The 6729-nt window shown below is 41.9% G+C and overlaps 1 long non-coding RNA gene across 2 annotated transcripts in view; it reads left to right on the top strand.

Moving 5' to 3' along the window:
• LOC148892230 (uncharacterized) overlaps positions 1-6054 on the top strand; it is a 40665-nt gene extending 34611 nt beyond the window's left edge. The window contains exons 4-5 of one of the 2 annotated variants that reach the window (XR_016116302.1): positions 722-825; positions 4478-6054. This is a non-coding gene — a long non-coding RNA (uncharacterized LOC148892230). The remainder of the gene's footprint in view (positions 1-721; positions 826-4477) is intronic. The other variant, XR_016116301.1, reaches the window with a different exon arrangement.
• The last annotated feature ends 675 nt before the right edge of the window (positions 6055-6729 follow it).

Genomic DNA, 6729 nt, shown 5'->3' with positions numbered 1-6729 from the left:
GTTTAATTTCCTATTCTTTCTTTCTGACATTTGTTGAATGACCACTGAGGGTACCCACAGTTAGTGAGTGCTCGCCTGATATGTTTTGACTCATTTTCTCTACCTTCAATGCTAGTTGGTATTAGTTTAGCCCTATGCTGGAGGGTTCTGATAACTCCTAATTTGTGTTGTAAAGGGTGGTTAGAGTCAAACAGTAAGTATTGGTCAGTGTGCGTAGCCTTCCTAAAGACTTCTGTTTTTAGCGCTCTGTCCTCTTTTATAATTACTTTACAATCCAAGAAGGCTAGTTGGTTCTCTTTAATGTCCTCAGGAGTAAATTTAATGTTGATGTCTACAGAGTTGAGGTGATCTGTGAAGGATTGAATTTCTTGTTTTTTAATTATGTGTATCGTCCACATATCTAAACCAGTGTCAAGGTTTTGTCCCCGGGAAGGATGTGAGGGCCTGTTTCTCCATCTCTTCCATGTACAAATTAGCCACTATGGGTGAAACTGGTGAGCCCATAGCACAACCATGAATTTGTTTATAAAATTTCTCCCGAAATTGAAAATACGTAGTATTAAGGCAGATTTCCAAAAATTTGCAGATGTGATTGGATTGGATATGCCTTTATTAGTCTCACAGTGGAGAAATTTACATTTCACAGCAGCAAAGTGATGAAAGGAATGAAAGTAGAAAAACGAAATACATGATCCGCTTTAAGTTTGGTTCTTTCATGCAGAGAAACGTCCGCCTGCAGTCTCGTCCTCACCACTGAGACTGCTGCTGGGGTTGGGACAGATGTAAAGAGAAAAGTCACATCGTATGATGCCAAAGTTTCCTCAGGTATGAGGTTTGATCCTCTCTACAAACCCTGTGGTGTTCTCTACGTGATATTCTGTGTTACCAACCAACGGAGCTAGGATAGTTTTTAAATATTTGGCTACATTGTATGTAGAGGAGTCAATGCTACAAACAATGGGTCTGAGGGGGAACCCTTCTTTATGTATTTTTGGCAGGCCATAGATACATTGCGTGGCCTCTCCCGGGTATAATCTAAAATACATCTGTTTGTCTATATGTTTTCCTTTCTCTAACTTTTGCAGACAGTCTATCATTTCTTTCTTGTATCTATTGGAAGGGTCCCTTTTTAGTTGCTCATAAGTGTTAGAATCACTGAGTAACCTATTTATTTTGTCTTCATGTGTTGAGAAGCACTGTGCATCTGCTCTTGTCTGCTGGCAAAATAGTAATATTTTTGTCTTTTTGTAGCGTAGTTAACGCCTTTCTCTCTTCTAATGTTATGTTGGATGGAGGTAGTTTGGCACTACTGAGAAGGGCTGATATTTTAATGCGTAGATCATCTGCCTCTGCATACGAAAGTTTGTTATTTTTAATAGCCGATTCAGTAGCTGTGATGTAATCTATTGTAGGTATTGTTTTAGGAGTCACTGAGAAATTTAAACCTTTGGATAGGCTACCAAATGAAAAACAAAGTAATGTAGTTTATTCCATACATTGTAAGAATTAAAATTGTAAAGAGCAGTACATTGGGGAGACTCAACAAATTCTCAAAAAAAGACTATTAACATCGCAGGGATAATATAAGTGGGCCTCAATCGGCAGTACATTTGCACCTAAAACCTAGCAACCACTCATTTGACGACAATGAGGTTAAAATCTTAGCGAAAGAACATAGATGGTTTGAAAGGGGGGTAAAAGAAGCGATTCTTATAAAACAACAAAATCCTTCATTAAACCGGTCTGGTGGGGTGAGGTTCAATTTGGATCGTTCATACAATAGCCTGCTTAGGCAAAACAGGTTAGGCAACATTCGTAATGCTGATGAGGTGATACCGGTGGGAGTGGGGGAAATGGGCCAGTCGTTAGTCAGGAATGTAGGAACAATCAGTGGGGCCACAGGGAGTGGTCCTCTGCTCCCCCCAACCTGAGAGTAGGGACCTATCATAGCTGTGTCCGGCGCCGCCATGGCTGGACATTAGGGATATATAAATAGGGCCGATACGACCAGTCAGACTTTAGTTCGCTGACAAAGCCTCTTGGATAGGAGGCGAAACGTCCGAAACCTTCAAATTTGTACAGATGACGGCTGAAGAAACCTTCTCATCGATGGACCACTCCTGTACGACTGAGAGCTTACACAGACGGATTCTTTGTATATACAATGTATGTTGAGGTACCTTGCATAACTAATAAGCCAATATTGCACAACACACATAATTACATATACATAACATAATAAATAACTAATAACATTTTTTTGTAATTACCTGAGTTTACTTTGATGACTTGCACTGAATTAAATCAGCCAGGGATGCATAGTCCGGACAGTAGCTCCTGACAGCCAGCCTCAAGCACATTTCCAAATGTTCATCAGTCATGGTGGAACGGTATTTGGACTTAATGATCTTCATGTAGGAAAAGGCTGACTCACATAAATAAGTGGAGCCGAATAATGCAGTCAAAGAGCTAGCACATTTCCTCATGTTGGGGTACTTTTCCTCTGTGAGTAAGTTCCAGAACTCGTGTTCCTTGACTTCAGCAGTGAGAACACTCACAATCTCAGATGTCTTTCCACATTTGCTGGGTTAAATCCTCAGCCATGGCATAATATCTCCTTATTTTTGAAGTCTCGAAACAAGGAGTCAGCTGCTTCAACGAATGCTTCTTTTAGCATCTCTCCGTCTTGGAAGGACTTATTGTTTTTAACGATGGCGTCACTCACCCAGAACGATGCTTCGGTGGCGGCTTTCGCTTTAGAAGTAGGATGTTGAGTGAAAAATGACTGCTGTCCGGACAACTAGGATTTTAGTTCGTCCACCTTTCTCTTTCTCAGCTGGCTTTTCGGCGGGAAGTCAATGTCGTATTTTCCATGAACAGTCCGAAAATGGCGCTCCACATTTTCCCATTCCGTATGAAAGTAATGATTTGCCCCCTTACTTGGTCCAGCTTTCTCACTCATTTTGATCACCATATTGATAGAGTGTTTATGCACATTAGTAAACATATTACGTTATTTCATGTTTAGATTAAGTAAACATATGTTTTTTCATGTTTAGCTTAGTATATATTATGAATTGTGCACGTTTAATTTCAGTCTAATTTAGTTAAATAAAACTATCAGTCTTATTAGTTCAATAGCCGTTGGAGAAAAAGCAACAGCTCCAACTTCAATCTGAGACCCGCCCAACACTGAGTTGTTCGTAACCGATTGGACGGGAAAGGTCGACTTGTTCGCAACTGATCGGACAACAGATCGCCACTCTGTATGTTTAAAAACTTGTCAGAGCGGGAGCTCGGTCTCTTTTGCTCTTTTGCTCTTTTGCTCTTTTGCTCTTTTGCTTTTTGTGCTCATGTCTTCGTCCCACCGAGACGAGAAGTGCTTTCTCTGTCTCATTAGAATAAAGTAGTTTTTTGTTCACCATCTATTGTACTTGCTGATATTTTTATCAAGTGAACTCCAGACAATGCGCGAACCAGGAAAGACAAACGAAGTTTTAACCGGACACATGTTTTAGCAAAGGCTTAAAATCTGAGGTAATTCGCTGACTAGCTTCTAAATTTTTGCTGCGTTTAGCTCCGTTGTTTACGCATGCACGGCGACCTAAAGGTCAAAATTCAGTTGTCGTCTGAATGGTTGCCCTGTATGTCAATGAAATGACGGGATGTTTGATAGGCTGACAAATGTTTTTTTTTACTGTCACGCTGCGATCGACCAGGACGACCTCCGCGATCGACCAGTAGATCGCGATCGACGTAATGAGCACCCCTTGTTTAGGCCATTTGCAAGAAGCCAGAGTTATTTACGATGCCCCTTATCAAGGGTTTTTGTCAGCACAGGGCTTCAAAGAGGGGTTTAACACCCACGATGTTGACCTCTTGTAAATGACAGGAACATTTGGAAGAATTACATAAATTAGGCTAAATGACAGGAACATTTTTCTTGAATTGGATGGAAATTGGCAAGGTAAATGTAACAAAATTTGCTGGTGATTAATTACTTAAAAGAGATTCACCAGTTGGTATCATTGGACTTTTCACAAGGAGAAGTTCATGGATTTATTGAATTAATGATTGTGACATGATCATTACACTCGTTTTGACCTGACAATTGTCATTCCCCTGAATGTGATTCCCAGGAACTTGAAGGTCTCAACGGTTGACAGAAGGCAGTTGGATAGTGTGAGGGGTAGCTGTGGTAATGGATGGAAATCCAACGTTTATTAAGACAGCCGCAGATGCTAATTTATCTTCTGGCTACAGTGATGACATTTGTCAGTTCAAAAGTTTGATTACGAATTAACATTATTATTATGAATTGGATGCAGTGCACATTAAAGTAATTGACTGCAGTGCACATTAAAGGAATTTCTTGCTGATAAGAATGAAATTGGCAAATGAGTTGAGTGGGCACCGATGCCAGTCAGCGATTCAGGCGGAATCAGATATATTGTATAGGGTTTTCCACGCTAACCAGCTTCTTTCAGAATTGGGAGAAGGAGATTCTTCAGGAGAGCTCCTGGGGAGTCCATGCCAGGGTGGCCGGAGATGAAGCTGGGTTGTGCGATGGATGTCCTATGCAGAAGCGAAACTGACTGTCAACTCGTGCCCTCCAACTGAATGACAAAAGGCGAGTATGGTGACCATTTACGGAGATTGCCAGAATGTTGCTGACCATGTCAACAACTTGTGGTAAGGAATTGTGGAAGGCTGTCCTCCAACCAAGCAATGTGGCGACATACTCATTTGGCCTCCAAAATTTTGGACCAATGATTGACAAATGGTTTTATGCAAATTGATAATCTGTGCAATGTCAAAGAGGGATCGTGTTCCACGCAAACACGTTCCCAGTTGGCAAATTGAGATTTTTCATGTCTCAACAGGGGGGGTGACGATAGCTTACATCATCATTGCCAAAATTTTCACTTTTGGTAGTGAGTGATGTTGGCTGCAACATCATTCCCCAAGAAAGTGGTGCCCTCCAGAAATGCAGACTCACTAACCACTAACATATACTAACCAACTAACATCTAACAATGTCCGCCATTTCTGTGAGAGAATGCATTGCAGAGCCTAAACAATGAGACAGACTTTGATAGGGAAAGAAACGTCAAGAAAGTGTGATGTATAGAATGAAACCATCCTTTCGACATGTGACCTGGCACAAATCTTCTTTTGTTCTCCACCGGACGGAGCTGCGGTCTGAAGAAGATGACGTGGGATGAACCGGTTGCGGAGCTGCGAGCCGTCTTAGCAGCCACAAGCTTCACCTGGATTCGCGAGCACACCGTTCGTCAAGAAGATTCCCGATGCACGTCACTGGAGCTGCGTCAACAGTTCACACACCCTTTCCCAGACACCTGCTCAGCCGTACTACACCCTGGGGCCTGCTTGCGACAAATGCTACAAACAATTTCGTTCCTCCTCGTCGCCTGGTGATCACCATCCAAGATGCCATGAAGATTTGACTGTTGTAGCGATGACATGACTTTAATTTGAGATTGTTTCCATTGTGATTGTTCTATTTTGTGATTTTCTTTTTTTTTTCTTTCTTCTTTCTGTTCACCTCCACCGATGTTAAATATGTTCGTCAGGGGGGAGATGTTGGGGTAATTCGCCATACAAACATCTCTAAACATCGCTCTTTAATCTTTGATTACATTTTGGACTTGCTGATACGTCATACCCTGCCTTCCTTTACATGATGTCGCATTTACATTACGTCACATCCTATCACGTCACACACTGCGCCGCATAAATACTCCCGCAGTTCGCGCTCTCTCACGCTCTCTTCTCTCTCAGCCTTCCTCCTTCGCTGACCTCCCACAATGTCTCCGCTGTCTTCAAGATGAAACCAACTTTCTGTCCTACACCTGGCTTCATGATGATTTAACCATCCTCTTCCATCCTAACCGTCGAAGCAATGTACCAAGGGCGAACGATCAAAATAATCCAACAAAGGTCATAAAAGGTTACTGGCTGTTAAAAGTATGGCATAATCTACCTCAAAACTGAACGTGCGCGGACACACACAAATGCACACTCACACACGTACACGCACACACACACACACACATACGCACACACACACACACACACACACACACACACACATATATATATATATATATATATATATATATATATATATATATATATATATATATATATATATATATATATATATATATATATATATATATATATATAGCAACCTCCCTGAACAGAACCCAGTTACCATCACAGCGGCAGATATACAAGGAAGAGTCTCAGGTATGAAAAACTGGACGGCACCAGGCCCGGATATGGTCCACACCTACTGGCTAAAGAAACTCACAGCTCTCCACGAGCGCCTAGCAGCACAAATGAACCAGTTGCTGATGAATGGGACTCACCCAGGATGGCTAACCGAAGGGCGAACAATCCTGATCATGAAGGATTCCTCAAAGGGTGCAGTTCCTTCCAACTATCGGCCAATAACCTGTCTCTCCACAACATGGAAGCTCATGTCAGGCATCATTGCGGCTAAGATAAGTGGACACATGGATCAATACATGAGCAAAGCACAGAAAGGCATTAGTAGAGATACTAGAGGTGCCAAACATCAGCTGCTGGTTGACAGAACAGTCGCTCAAGGCTGCAGGTCCCGACATACCAACCTGTGCACAGCCTAGATTGATTACAAGAAAGCATATGACTCCATGCCACACACATGGATCAATGAATGCT

The sequence above is a fragment of the Hippocampus bargibanti genome, linkage group LG10, assembly GCF_051943395.1.
Source record: "Hippocampus bargibanti isolate YZ-2025 linkage group LG10, ASM5194339v1, whole genome shotgun sequence".
NCBI lineage: Eukaryota > Metazoa > Chordata > Actinopteri > Syngnathiformes > Syngnathidae > Hippocampus > Hippocampus bargibanti.
This window is presented reverse-complemented; position numbering and strand designations above follow the sequence as displayed.